At 43.5% G+C, this 14509-nt stretch overlaps 1 protein-coding gene across 1 annotated transcript in view; it reads left to right on the top strand.

The window, feature by feature from the left end:
* The first annotated feature begins 481 nt into the window (after positions 1–481).
* The window catches only part of LOC134932184 (uncharacterized), a 234945-nt gene continuing 220917 nt past the window's right edge, over positions 482–14509 (top strand). The window contains exon 1 of the mRNA XM_063926365.1: positions 482–573. The gene's annotated coding sequence lies outside the window, so the exon portion shown is untranslated. The remainder of the gene's footprint in view (positions 574–14509) is intronic.

The raw sequence follows: 14509 nt of genomic DNA, 5'->3' as shown, positions 1-14509 counted from the left end.
CCATGCGAGGGGTCACCGTGCACTAATTGGGGTTCCCCGTCACTTTAGAAGAACACAACACCAAAAAAAGTAAAAAAACTCATGTCGACCTAGTACATATCGACCTAATGCATGTCGACCTAAGTGGGGTAGACCTAATGACCCATACGCTAACAGACACGGTGCTGCAGAAGTTACATAGTGGTGTACAGTGTGCACTTATTATGTGGGGTGGGACAGAGCTTCTTTTCCCATTTTGCTGTGTTTTATATATATAAAGAAGAAATCATATGGCCACTGTTAGCTGTAATAGCTTGCATTGTACATTGTGGCAATCAGTGCCTCCCCAGCAATTGACCTCACCACATGTCACTGGTGTACGGGAGCGTGTCTATAGCTAGTGACAGTTGCCTGGTTTCACAATCTGAACTGGTTAATCAAAAAAAGGGAGCAGCACAAGCCTTGTTGCTGTATGTAACCATAGAAGCGAATCCAAGCTTTCATAACTTTTCAATGGGTTTTGAGATTTACAGTAGGTGGGCAGACTGAGGTGCAAGAGAAAATATCCACTGGTATGTACACCTATAACTTAAGGTAAGTGTCAGTGTTAGCCTAAAAATTTAGTGTTTGTTGAGTTTTATTCTACTTACACGATATACAATGTAAAACGTGTAGGAAAAATAAATAGTGCATAAAAAGTCACGTTTGTTGATTTTTATCACACACACAATATTGCTCAGTTTCATGTCACTGTATGTATAAAATGTTTATGTAAAGTAAGCAATATCCTTTGATCATATGTCTGCGTGTGTTTTGCGTACCTTGTACTGTATGTCTCAGTTTTATGTATGCTGTGTTTTCCCCGCTGCCTAGTGCTACAGAGCATTGTGGCACATTACAAATCATTGAGAATATTAATATACAACAACCTTTGCCATATTAGTAATATATTAACATTGCATTGTCTTCATCATCCGTATTCCCAGAATGATAAAATTCCCATCTATATTGTGATATTCATATATTTGTTATATTTGTTATGATAATGTTGTTCTGTAAAAATTATTATATTTTTGTTGATGTGAGACTAAAGAGGCTAATAGACTGTTGCTAAATACCTAATGTTATGAAACAGTTCCAATTGTAATGCACCATTGGGGGATGAGGGTTGGAGAGTCTATGGGCCTAGGGGGTCATTCCGACCTGATCGCTCGCTGCAGTTGTTCGCAGCGCAGCATTCGGGTCGGAACTGCGCCAGCGCCGCAGTGCGCCTGCGCATGCTGGACGGCCGAAGGCCGTTGTTCCCTAGCGATCGCCTCTGCCTGATTGACAGGCAGAGGTGGTCGCTGGGCAGGAGGGGGCAGCATGGCAGCGTTTGCCCGCCATTTTGGGGGCACGGTCTGGCCAACGCAGGTGTGGCTGGAACGTGCGGGGGGGGGGGGCAGGCCGCAGCGGCTGCGTGATGTTACAAGCAGCCGCTGCGACCAGTGACAGCGACGAGCAACTCCCGGTCAGCCGCAGGAGCTGTGCTGGCCAGGAGTTACTCAACAAGTACAAAAGCATCGCCGCTGTGTGCTTTTGTACTTGTGCGGGGGATGGGCTGGACAGACATGCGGGGCGGGCATCCCCCTGCATGTCTGGGGACATGATCGTAGCTGTGCTAAATTTAGCACAGCTACGATCAACTCGGAATGACCTCCCTAATTCAGAGTTAATCACAGCAGTAAATTTGTTAGCAGTTGGGCAAAACCATGTGCACTGCAGGAGGGGGGGGGCAGATATAACATTTGCAGAGAGTTAGATTTGGGTGGGGTGTGTTCAAACTGAAATCAAGCAGCCAGTATTTACCCTGCACCGGAACAAAATAACCCACCCAAATCTAACTCTCTCTGCACATGTTATATCTACCACACTGCGATCAACTCTGAATTACCCCCTATATGTTAAGGTGCTAGAAGGCTGATGTGACTAATATGCAGATCTGTCTAGTCACGTACATTTCTTTAATTATTTATTTCAAGGTTGACAAATCCAGTACATACATTAGACGGGAGGCAGTCAATTTACCAGCTGTCAGGATACTGGCGCCGGAATCCCGACACCCGGTGAAATACCCACTTGGGTGGTGGTCCATGCCACCACCCGTGGGGGTATATGACCTTGCGCCGACTGAAGGTCACCACCAGGCCTGAAGCGTAGCGAGCCTGCGAGGGGACACGCTGCGCTCGCCGCCGGTATCCCGGGTGTGGGTATTTCAGAGTCAGTCTCCTGACCGCCGGGATCCCGACAGCTGGGGTATCATACTGATCCCCATTAGACATGGTTCTTAAAGAGAAGACAATGAAAGACTGGGTTGCAAAGCAAGCAACAAGGGGCCTAAGTCAGATCCCAAAGGATCTGACTTGCTTAGCGCAAAGTACCAATGTTCAATACTTTGTGCATAGACTGGAACCATACTGCACAGGTGCAGTGCATTTGGCGTCAGGGAGAGGGCGGTGAAGGCATCCGTTTCCCCATGGGTCACGCAGCTGGCTCATGTTATCGCAGGTTATCCGATACTGCGTACTAGGACATTGTCATTGTCATACTGCTTTTACATTATACACTGTATGTCATTTTAAATTGTTTTATATATTCTAAGTATTGTACCTGTTAGATTAAATTAAAAGTACGGTCGACTGAACTTTTTCTTGTAAATACTTTCTCTTACGTCCTAGAGGATGCTGGGGACTCCGTAAGGACCATGGGGTATAGACAGGCTCCGCAGGAGACATGGGCACTTTAAGACCTTTTAATGGGCGTGAGCTGGCTCCTCCCTCTATGCCCCTCCTCCAGACCTCAGTTAGATCCTGTGCCCAGAGGAGACTGGTTTCACACTAGGGGAGCTCTACTGAGTTTCTCTAGAAAAGACTTCTGTTAGGTTTTTTTTATTTTCAGGGAGCACTGCTGGCAACAGGCTCCCTGCTTCGGGGGACTGAGGAGAGAGAAGCAGACCCACTTTCCTGGACTGATGGGCTCTGTTTCTTAGGCTACTGGACACCATTAGCTCCAGAGGGTCGGAACACAGGTGTCGTCCTTGCTGTTCGTCCCGGAGCCGCGCCGCCATCCTCCTCACAGCGCCGGAAGATAGAAGCCGGGTAAGTATAGGAAACAAGAAGGCTTCAAAGGCGGCAGAAGACTTCAGATCTTCATGAGGTACCGCATAGCGGTCGCGCTGCGCGCCATTGCTCCCACACACACACACACACAAGGCACAGCAAGGGTGCAGGGGGGGGGGGGGGGGGGACCTGAGCCTGAGCCTGAGCAGCTATTATGGCCTCATATTAGACTGGCACAGATATATAGACACTGCGGAGGCAGTATATATAAAAACCCCGCCAGTATAAACAAATAGCGGGACCGAAGCCCGCCATTGAGGGGGCGGAGCTTTATCCCTCAGCACTAACCAGCGCCATTTTCTCCACAGCTTGCTGCAGAGAAGCTGCTCCCGGACTCTTCCCCTGCTGTACAAGTAACAGGGGGCTTTCTTGCTTGTTACGAGGGGGGGGCACATTGATTTGGTGCTAAATTTGTTATAAAAAGCGCTTACAGGTCTGGGACTTTGTTTCAGAATGAAGTGGCGCTGGGTGTGTGCTGGCATACTCTCTCTCTGTCTCTCCAAAGGGCCTTATTGTGGGTCTGTCCCCATATCCATATATCCCAGTGTGTGTGGGGGTCTCAGTACGCGTGTGTCGACATGTCTGAAGCAGAAGGCTCATCTAGGGAGGAAGCAGAGCAGATGGTAGTAGTGTCTCCGTCGGCACAGCCGACGGCGGATTGTTTGGACATGTGGAATGTTTTGATTGCTAGTGTGGCTTTTTTACATAAGAGATTGGACAGGGCAGAGTTCAAAGACCAGGCAGGGAGTCAATCCATGGCTCTTACGGTGTCACAAGACCCTTCAGGGTCCCATAAACGTCCCTTTACCCAGATAGCAGACACTGATACCGACACGGATTCCGACGCCAGTGTCGACTATGATGATGCACGGATACACCCAAGGGTGGCCAAGAGTATTCAATGCATGATTATTGCGATAAAAGATGTATTACATATCACAGAGGACCCCTCTGTCCCTGACACAAGGGTCTGCATGTTTAAGGAAAAGAAACCTGAGGTAACGTTTCCCCCATCTCATGAGCTGAACGCTTTATTTGAAAAAGCTTGGGAAACTCCAGACAAGAGACTGCAGGTTCCCAAGAGAATTTTTATGGCGTATCCTTTCCCCTCAAAGGACAGGTTACGGTGGGAATCCTCACCCACGGTCGACAAGGCCTTGACGCGCTTGTCCAAGAAGCTGGCCCTACCGTCCCCGGACATGGCGACCCTAAAGGATCCTGCGGATCGCAGGCAAGAAACTACCTTAAAAGCAATTTATGTGACTACGGGAGCCCTGCTCAGACCGGCAGTAGCATGGGTGGGTAGCGCAATTGCAGCTTGGGCAGATAACTTGTCATCTGACATGGACACCCGAGATAAAGATAGTATTATATTGACCTTAGGTCCCATCAAGGACGCAGCGTTATATATGAGGGAGGCTGCGAGAGATATTGGTCTTTTGGGTTCAAGAGCCAATGCCATGGCAATTTCTGCTAGAAGGTCCCTATGTACCCGTCAATGGACTGGTGATGCTGACTCAAAGAGACATATGGAGGCTTTACCTTACAAGGGTGAAGTTTTATTTGGGGAGGGCCTCGCGGACCTGGTTTCCACAGCTACCGCGGGTAAGTCTTCTTTTTTGCCTTACGTTCCCCCACAGCAAAAGAAAACACCTCAATATCAGATGCAGTCCTTTCGGTCTCATAAGTTCAGAAAGGGGCGTGGCTCATCCTTCCTCGCCAGAGGTAGAGGGAAAGGAACACCAGCTACGGCTAGTTCCCAGGAGCAAAAGTCCTCCCCGGCCTCTACCAAATCCACCACATGACGCTGGGGTTCCGCTGCAGGAGTCCGCATCGGTAGGGGCACGTCTTCAACTCTTCAGCCGGGTCTGGGTTCAGTCAGACTTGGATCCTTGGGTGGTCAAAATTGTATCCCAAGGCTACAAACTGGAGTTCGAAGATGTGCCTCCTCACTGATTTTTAAAATCGGCCTTGCCAGCTTCTCCCCCAGAGAGAGCAATAGTTTCAGCTGCCATACAAAAGCTGTGTCAACAGCAAGTGATTATCAAGGTTCCCCTATTGCAACAGGGGAAGGGGTTTTATTCAACCCTATTTGTGGTCCCGAAGCCGGATGTCTCAGTCAGACCAATTCTGAATCTAAAATCCCTAAACCTATATTTGAAGAGGTTCAAAATTCAAGATGGAATCTCTCCGGGCAGTGATCTCCAGTCTGAAAGGGGGGGATTTTATGCTGTCACTAGACATAAAGGATGCATACCTTCATGTCCCCATATAACCTCCTCATCAGGCGTACCTGAGATTCGCTGTACAGGATTGTCATTACCAGTTTCAGACGTTGCCGTTTGGTCTTTCCACGGCCCGAGAATTTTCACCAAGGTAATGCCGGAAATGATGGTGCTCCTGCGCAAGCAGGGGGTCACAATTATCCCATACTTGGACGATCTCCTGATAAAAGCAAGATCAAGAGAACATTTACTAAAAAGTGTGTCTCTCTCCCTGAGAGTACTACAACAACACGGCTGGATTTTAAATCTGCCAAAGGCGCAGTTGGTTCCGACAACTCGGCTGTCGTTTTTGGGCATGACTCTGGACACGGAAAAACAGAGGGTTTTTCTCCCAATGGAAAAGGCCCAGGAACTCAAGAACATGGTCCAGGACCTGCTGAAACCAAAAAGAGTGTCAGTTCATCAATGCACTCGAGTATTGGGAAAGATGGTGGCGGCCTACGGAGCCATTCCGTTCGGCAGGTTCCATGCAAGAACTTTTCAGTGGGACCTTCTGGACAAGTGGTCAGGGTCCCATCTCCAGATGCATTGGAGGATACGCCTGTCCCCCAGGGCCAGGGTCTCTCTCCTGTGGTGGCTCCAGAATGCTCACCTTCTAGAGGGTCACAGGTTCGGAATTCAAGATTGGGTTCTCGTGGCCACGGACGCGAGCCTCCGAGGTTGGGGAGCGGTCACCCAGGGAAAAAATTTTCAGGGAATATGGTCAAGCCAGGAGGCTTGTCTACACATCAATGTGCTGGAATTAAGGGCCATATACAATGGCCTGAAGCAGGCAGAGAATCTTCTTCGCAACCTACCCGTTCTGATCCAGTCAGACAACATCACAGCCGTGGCGCATGTAAACCGCCAGGGTGGGACAAGGAGCAGAGCAGCAATGGCGGAAACCACCAGGATTCTTCGCTGGGCGGAAAATCATGTAAGCGCTCTGTCAGCAGTTTTCATTCCGGGAGTAGACAACTGGGAAGCAGACTTCCTCAGCAGACACGATCTTCATCCAGGGGAGTGGGGACTTCATCAAGAAGTCTTTGCAGAGGTAACAAGTTGTTGGGGACTCCCTCAAATAGACATGATGGTGTCACGACTCAACAGGAAGCTTCGGACGTATTGTTCCAGGTCGAGGGACCCTCAGGCAGTGGCAGTGGACGCCCTAGTGACACCGTGGCTGTTTCAGTCGGTCTATGTGTTCCCTTCACTTCCACTCATCTCAAAAATATTGAGAATCATAAGACGAACAAGAGTGCAGACAATACTCATTGCCCCAGATTGGCCTCGAAGGGCCTGGTATCCAGATCTTCAGGAAATGATCACAGAAGATCCTTGGCCGCTTCCTCTCAGAGAGGACCTGTTACAACAGGGGCCGTGTGTGTTCCAAGACTTACCGCGGTTATGTTTGATGGCATGGCGGTTGAACGCCAGATCCTAGCTAGGAAAGGTATTCCGGGGGAATTCATCCCTACTCTATTAAAAGCTAGGAAGGAGGTAACGGCGAAGCACTATCACCGTGTGTGAAACCAAGAATGCTCCTACGGAAGATTTTCAGCTGGGTTGTTTTATCCATTTTCTACGGACAGGAGTGGATATGGGTCTAAAGTTAGGCTCCATTAAGGTGCAGATTTCGGCCTTATCTATATTCTTTCAGAAGAAATTGGCTTCTCTCCCAGAAGTCCAGACTTTTGTAAAAGAAGTGCTGCACATCCAACCTCCTTTTGTGCCCCCAGTGGCACCGTGGGACCTTAACGTGGTGTTACAGTTCCTTAAATCGCACTGGAAAACCAGCAATTTGAAACACTGTCATACACCACAAGCGCTAAAACAGGATATCACCATAACGTCCCTTTTAGGCTGAGTGACGGATCCTTTCCTCTCAGGTGTATCTCCCATTCAAGTTAACAACCGTAGGATTCACAGGTGTAGATATCATAAAAAGAGATAAAATACAAAAAACAAACAATATGTAGTACGTAATGTCTAGTCCTATTGATATATATATAATGACTTTGAGTGATTTGAGCTGGATTCAGAGCGTACCCCACTCACACTGAAAGTGGAAATGTAAAATACATCAAGGTTTCTTTTATAAAGGCGGCTTTCATTTGTTCATATGGCGGCCGATGTGTCAGAAATAGGGTATTACTCAAATTCACGGATAAATTTAAATCATTCCCTGGAGCAGGCAGAAAGATGCGTACCCCAAAACTCACACTCTATAAGTGGGCTGTAAACATATAAAGGTATCTTTCTCTCCTTCAAAGATAATCCAAGATCGCGTACCCCAACTCACAATTTGGAGAACTGTGTGACTCCTATCAAGGTATCTTTCAGTTTTCATGTGAGGATGACAGCTGGAAATTTCTAGTATAGTCTCCCGGCATGAGTCATAAAGAAATAGAGAAAAACCAATATATAACAAATCACATGTGTCAAACACCTTAAGTGTATGGCAATTTTTTCATAGGGGAATTAAATGAGTCCAGAGTTTCACCACCCCACACACGGTGTAAACTGATGCGTACCCAACACTCACACTCTAGAGGTGGGTAATACACTCATAAAGGTATCTTTTACTTCTCCCAGAGTAATAGATGATAGTTCAATGTTGCGTACCCCGACTCACAGTTTGAAGTGTTAGAAGACTCCTATCAAGGTATCTTTGAACTTCAGGTGACCGATACAACTTTTGTGTTTAAATTGCGTATTTTTCCGTTTAACCCCAAAAAAGAAAAAAATGGCAATGCTCATACCAAAGTAGGTAGAAAAGGGGGTTACAAATTTTATTTAACAATACATGCCATTAAAATATACGCATGGAATACCATGCATAGTGGTGTGCAAAATAGATGAATACAAATGAATAAAAATGGCAAAGAGAGAAGGTGGACTCTTACAAAAACGGAAAAAATATTAAAAAAAATATAAAAAAAATGGGGAAGCAAAATACAGTATTAAAATCCGGATAAAATGGCTACTCACACTCCTGGTAATCGACGCGTTTCAGCCCACACCTGGGCCTTTATCAAGATGTATTGGAGTGTGTTTGTAGCCAGATATTTAAAGGACAGAGCGCCAATAGGAAGCGAGCAGGAAGTGACATCATAATTAGAGAGATTTTTATAAACATTTTTTTCTTTGCCATTTTTATGCAATAAAAATCAACTAATTCATTCTTACAAATACATAGTATTAATCCATGAGCAAAATCGGAAGCTTTCGGATCAAACCTGAAAGAAACAATGAAAAAACAAATAAAGAGCTTGCGTTTTCTAACTTCCGGCGGAAGTGACGTTGCGGCACAGAAATGTTCATGGGAAATGTAGTTTGTTATTACATATCCGGCTGCTCGTCGTTCATAACCCCGCTGGACAGGAAGCAGTATACATGTATCTTGGGAGATGTAGTTTAGCCTGTTGATACGGCCAGGCCGTCCCCGGAAGTGGTATTTTTGTAGTTCAGCCTTCATGCATCTTGGGAAATGGAGTCCATTTAGGATCAAACGTCCGGGACTTTAATGACGTACTATTCCGCGATTTAAACAAATGTTAAAAATCAGGATAGATTCCTTAAGTGACGTCATGGTATGTTAGATGGATTAAGTTCTAGAAGACAAGATTGCAATCAGGATACAACTATATAAAAATACATCTTCCCGTGATTCCAAACATATATAAATAATATTGTTAATCAAGAGAGAGACAATAGTGCATTGTTTGATATAATTATAAAGTGTCATTAGTGCCGTTATATTTTAAACATATGGCAAATTCCCCTTCTCGGGGTTAACTGCATTACATATATTTAATACAAGTGTCAAACCATTATTATATAATATAGTTTATACTCTCTACCTGGGGTATGTTGTGTCCCCTCTTTGTGATTTCAGTTTGATAAAACAAACTCTGTGAAATTAATTATTTAAAGTGAAAAGTGCATAATATAAAGTGACAAAGTTCCTATTTATTAGTAAATAAAGGATATTATACCTATTTTGCAAGTGTCTAGTGTTTGTTATATAGTATAAAGCCTTCTGCAGCTGAAAGTATCATAGATGACCCTAAATGGGGTCTATAATTAATATATTTTATGTTTATTAAACATTAAGCTGGGAGATGCAACAAGAAAAAAAGAGGGACAAAACTACATGAACCATTTGATCTCAAAGTCGCTATTGAGACCCATAGGGTCTAGTGTATTATAGTTAAAAATAAGACTCATTTCTGTTTTTGCTAACAAAGTTGCTGTATTGCTAGTGCGTATATTCCCCTTTATATGTCTTAATCCGTAAAACTCGGAGACCTCAGAGATACGGCAGCCGTGTTTTTGCTTAAAATGGGCTGATAGAGAGTGCGTTTCAAGACCTTTTTTAATATTTCGGACGTGCTCTCCCAATCTGGTTTTCAATGGTCGAGATGTTCGTCCGATATAGGTCAAATTACATTTGCATGTGACAGCGTAGATCACATTGCTTGTGTCACACGTGATGAAATCTCTTATTTCCACTGTTTTCGCATTGATAGTTACTTTCTCGATTTTATTGCATCCCCTACTTTTAATACTTCGACAGCCCATACAGTTGCCGCATCTAAAGAAGCCCTTGGATCTTACTTTAGATGAAGGCAATTGAGTATATAACATGCTTGAGACTAGTTTGGATTTGAGGTTTGGAGCCCTACGATAAATATGGACCGGTCTATCAGGTACCAGGGGGCCAATGATCGGATCATTCTTAACGAGATTCCAGTGTTTTTTTATAATCTTCTCAATTGATCTGTGCTGTGAAGTGAAGTCTGTAATGAAAGCCCATTCGTATTTTTTATCTTTGGCTTTCCTCACGTTGTTGGTGCTGAGTAGGTCCTTACGATCTATTCCATTCACATCTTCCAGGACTTTATTAATCTTATCATTTTTATACCCACAGGCCTCAAACTTTCGTGATAATGTGGATGCCTGTTGTTGAAACATGGTATTTTCGCTACAGTTTCTTTTAAGTCTTTTAAGTTGACCGACTGGGATAGAGTTAAGCCAACTTTCGTGATGGCAACTATTCGTAGAGATGTACGTCCCAGAGTCTGTCGGTTTTGAGAAAGTTTTGGTGTTGATTATACCATCCTTGATGTAAACTGTTATATCTAGAAAGTTAACTGTGGCTTGATCAATTTGAAAGGTTAAATTTATGTTCTTATCATTGGAATTAAGATGATTACAGAAAGCATTGAGAGTGTCAATATTGCCCCGCCAAACGAAAAAAACGTCGTCAATGTATCGGACATAGGACACCAGGCTCGACCCGAGTACGTTGGAGGACCATATGGGTTTGGCCTCCCACAATCCCAGAAAAAGGTTGGCGTAACTCGGGGCGAACCTGGTGCCCATTGCCGTGCCAGTCTTCTGAAGATAGTATTGGTCCTTAAAAAGAAAAAAATTATTCTCAAGGATGAACTGGACCCCCTCTACAATAAACTCTCTGATGTCCTCGGAGAGATCTGAAGCATCGAGGAAGTGCTTTACTGCCTCTATACCAAATTCATGTTTTATAATGGTGTAGAGGGAGGTGACGTCAGCCGTCACCAGAAAACTACCTTCCTCCCATTTGATGGTGGCCAAAGTTCCTAGAAAGTCTTTGGTGTCCTTCAGGTGGGATTTGTTAGATAGCACCAGGGGCTGGAGAACATAATCTATCACCTGCGATAGGTTTGCAGTGAGAGAATCCACCCCCGAAATTATAGGCCTCCCCGGTGGGTCCACCAGACTTTTGTGGACCTTTGGGAGGATGTACAATACGGGGGTGGTTGGATTCTCTACTAGAATGAAATTGGATTCTTTGTTGCTTAAAGTTCCTGTTTTCTCATATTTCTCAATCATAAGTTTTAATTTAGTTTTCACCTGTTCAGTGGGGTTATTCCTGAGTTTCTTATATACAGATGAGTCATTGAGTTGTCTGAAAACTTCATTCTCATATTTTATGGTGTCCAGTAGAACAATACCTCCCCCCTTATCAGCTGGTTTGATTATAAAGGACCCTGGCTTTTTTAATTCGCCTAAAGCCTTCCTTTCTTTTGCTGTTAGATTTTGGGTTCTTTTTGGGCGTTCTTGCAGTTTTGTCATATCACTTAGGACTAATTTGGAAAATGATTCCAAAAACGGTCCTTGGACATGTTTTGGGAAGAAGATGGACTTAGGTTTATAAGGAGTAAGTGGTGGAGGATTTATTGGTTCACTACAGTTTTCGTGGCTGGCAAAGAATTTTTTTACAGTTAACTTCCTCATATATTTCTGAACATCCACAAAGAGGTCAAATGGGTTGATGTAATTACTTGGGGCATATTTCAGGCCCTTTTCAAGTACAGAAATTTCGCTTGCATTTAGAATATGTGAACTTAAATTAAAAATTTTCACCTTTTTTAAATCATTGGGTTCAGTATTCTGTGTGTCAACCTCTGGTATTCGTACCTCATTAGTAATGGGATCTATAACAGGGTTTTTTTTATTCTTTCTTTTTTCCTGTCTTTTATTACTTTTACGTTTTCTAGACCTAGGTTTACCCCCCCTTTTACCCCTTGGCCGGTACTGAGCAGTTATCTGAAGTGTGTTCGTTGAGTTCTCTTGTCTAAAAAACAGGGAGAATCTTCCAAGTTTTCTAGAGGAGAGAAATGGTTAATATCAGGGGTATCATCCACATTCCATGAATACCTACTCGATCTGTTTTGTCGAGGTGGTATATCAGACCGTGTCGGAGTCTGTTGTCTATACTGATGACTCGTATTCCTTGCCCTTGTTTTAAACCTCGTGGCATTGGTGGTGTTGGATGATCTATTCCTCCATTCCGGTGTATAGTCTCTGTGTTGGGTCTCCTCAGTCTCCCACCTTTTTTCTGGTCGATATCTAGGTCTATAGACCAGAGCGGGTTTTGACCTGTATCTAGGTCCTCCGTCTCTTCTATCTCTAGAATAATTATTTTCCTGTATTGATGGTTTTCTTGTGGGCACATTCTGTGGACCGTATTTTCTGTTCTTAAATCTTACAGGAGATCTCACCTTCACATGGGCCTCACTTTCAAGGTCCATGGAGTTGTTTTTATCTAATTTATCTCTGTTATATTTTTTTAATTTCCTTTCCATTAGTTGCCTCTGAGTTCTCCTTAATTTACTTTCTATTTCCTTATCAAGGGTCTTGTAGTCTTCTGAGTTACTATAGGGGGAGGCTAGCGACTTAAATATGGCTATGTCTTCATCTAATTTACTTAACTCTCTTTTTCTCTCTTCTATAATAAGTCTCATTAGTGAAAATGAACAAGTATCTATCGTGTTTTCCCATTCCTTTTTGAAACCCTCTCTGGCCGTTTCAAAGGTGGAGATTTTTTGTATTTTTAGGCCCCGAGGGATTATTTCGTGGGATAAGTAACGTTCTAAAGTCGTCACCTCCCACCATAATTTACATTCTTTTATGAGGGTGGTTTCCAATTTGCTCATTATACCGTATATGTCATCATCTATTAGTTCGGTTTCTATATTATCATCACCGAAAGTTTTCTCAAACAGAGAGAGTCTTTGATCTCTATAGGAAAACATGATGGCACTTGAAATGCAAAAGGGAATAGTAGCTGCCGATCTGGACCCTTCCCACTGGTGAAAAAGTGCTAATATGGAAAAAAGGTGTCGGGATGGTCCTAACTGGCGCTCAGCTGCTCAGGTGTCACAGATTTCGAAAATAAATGTCACCACATTTAAATCAAGAAATAGAAAACCAGCAATTTGAAACACTGTCATACACCACAAGCGCTAAAACAGGATATCACCATAACGTCCCTTTTAGGCTGAGTGACGGATCCTTTCCTCTCAGGTGTATCTCCCATTCAAGTTAACAACCGTAGGATTCACAGGTGTAGATATCATAAAAAGAGATAAAATACAAAAAACAAACAATATGTAGTACGTAATGTCAAGTCCTATTGATATATATATAATGACTTTGAGTGATTTGAGCTGGATTCAGAGCGTACCCCACTCACACTGAAAGTGGAAATGTAAAATACATCAAGGTTTCTTTTATAAAGGCGGCTTTCATTTGTTCATATGGCGGCCGATGTGTCAGAAATAGGGTATTACTCAAATTCACGGATAAATTTAAATCATTCCCTGGAGCAGGCAGAAAGATGCGTACCCCAAAACTCACACTCTATAAGTGGGCTGTAAACATATAAAGGTATCTTTCTCTCCTTCAAAGATAATCCAAGATCGCGTACCCCAACTCACAATTTGGAGAACTGTGTGACTCCTATCAAGGTATCTTTCAGTTTTCATGTGAGGATGACAGCTGGAAATTTCTAGTATAGTCTCCCGGCATGAGTCATAAAGAAATAGAGAAAAACCAATATATAACAAATCACATGTGTCAAACACCTTAAGTGTATGGCAATTTTTTCATAGGGGAATTAAATGAGTCCAGAGTTTCACCACCCCACACACGGTGTAAACTGATGCGTACCCAACACTCACACTCTAGAGGTGGGTAATACACTCATAAAGGTATCTTTTACTTCTCCCAGAGTAATAGATGATAGTTCAATGTTGCGTACCCCGACTCACAGTTTGAAGTGTTAGAAGACTCCTATCAAGGTATCTTTGAACTTCAGGTGACCGATACAACTTTTGTGTTTAAATTGCGTATTTTTCCGTTTAACCCCAAAAAAGAAAAAAATGGCAATGCTCATACCAAAGTAGGTAGAAAAGGGGGTTACAAATTTTATTTAACAATACATGCCATTAAAATATACGCATGGAATACCATGCATAGTGGTGTGCAAAATAGATGAATACAAATGAATAAAAATGGCAAAGAGAGAAGGTGGACTCTTACAAAAACGGAAAAAATATTAAAAAAAATATTAAAAAAATGGGGAAGCAAAATACAGTATTAAAATCCGGATAAAATGGCTACTCACACTCCTGGTAATCGACGCGTTTCAGCCCACACCTGGGCCTTTATCAAGATGTATTGGAGTGTGTTTGTAGCCAGATATTTAAAGGACAGAGCGCCAATAGGAAGCGAGCAGGAAGTGACATCATAATTAGAGAGATTTTTATAAACATTTTT

This window comes from Pseudophryne corroboree, chromosome 6 (assembly GCF_028390025.1).
Source record: "Pseudophryne corroboree isolate aPseCor3 chromosome 6, aPseCor3.hap2, whole genome shotgun sequence".
In the NCBI taxonomy this organism is placed as follows: Eukaryota; Metazoa; Chordata; class Amphibia; order Anura; family Myobatrachidae; genus Pseudophryne; species Pseudophryne corroboree.
Note: the sequence above shows the minus strand (reverse complement) of the source record. Positions and strands in the feature narration are given on the sequence as shown.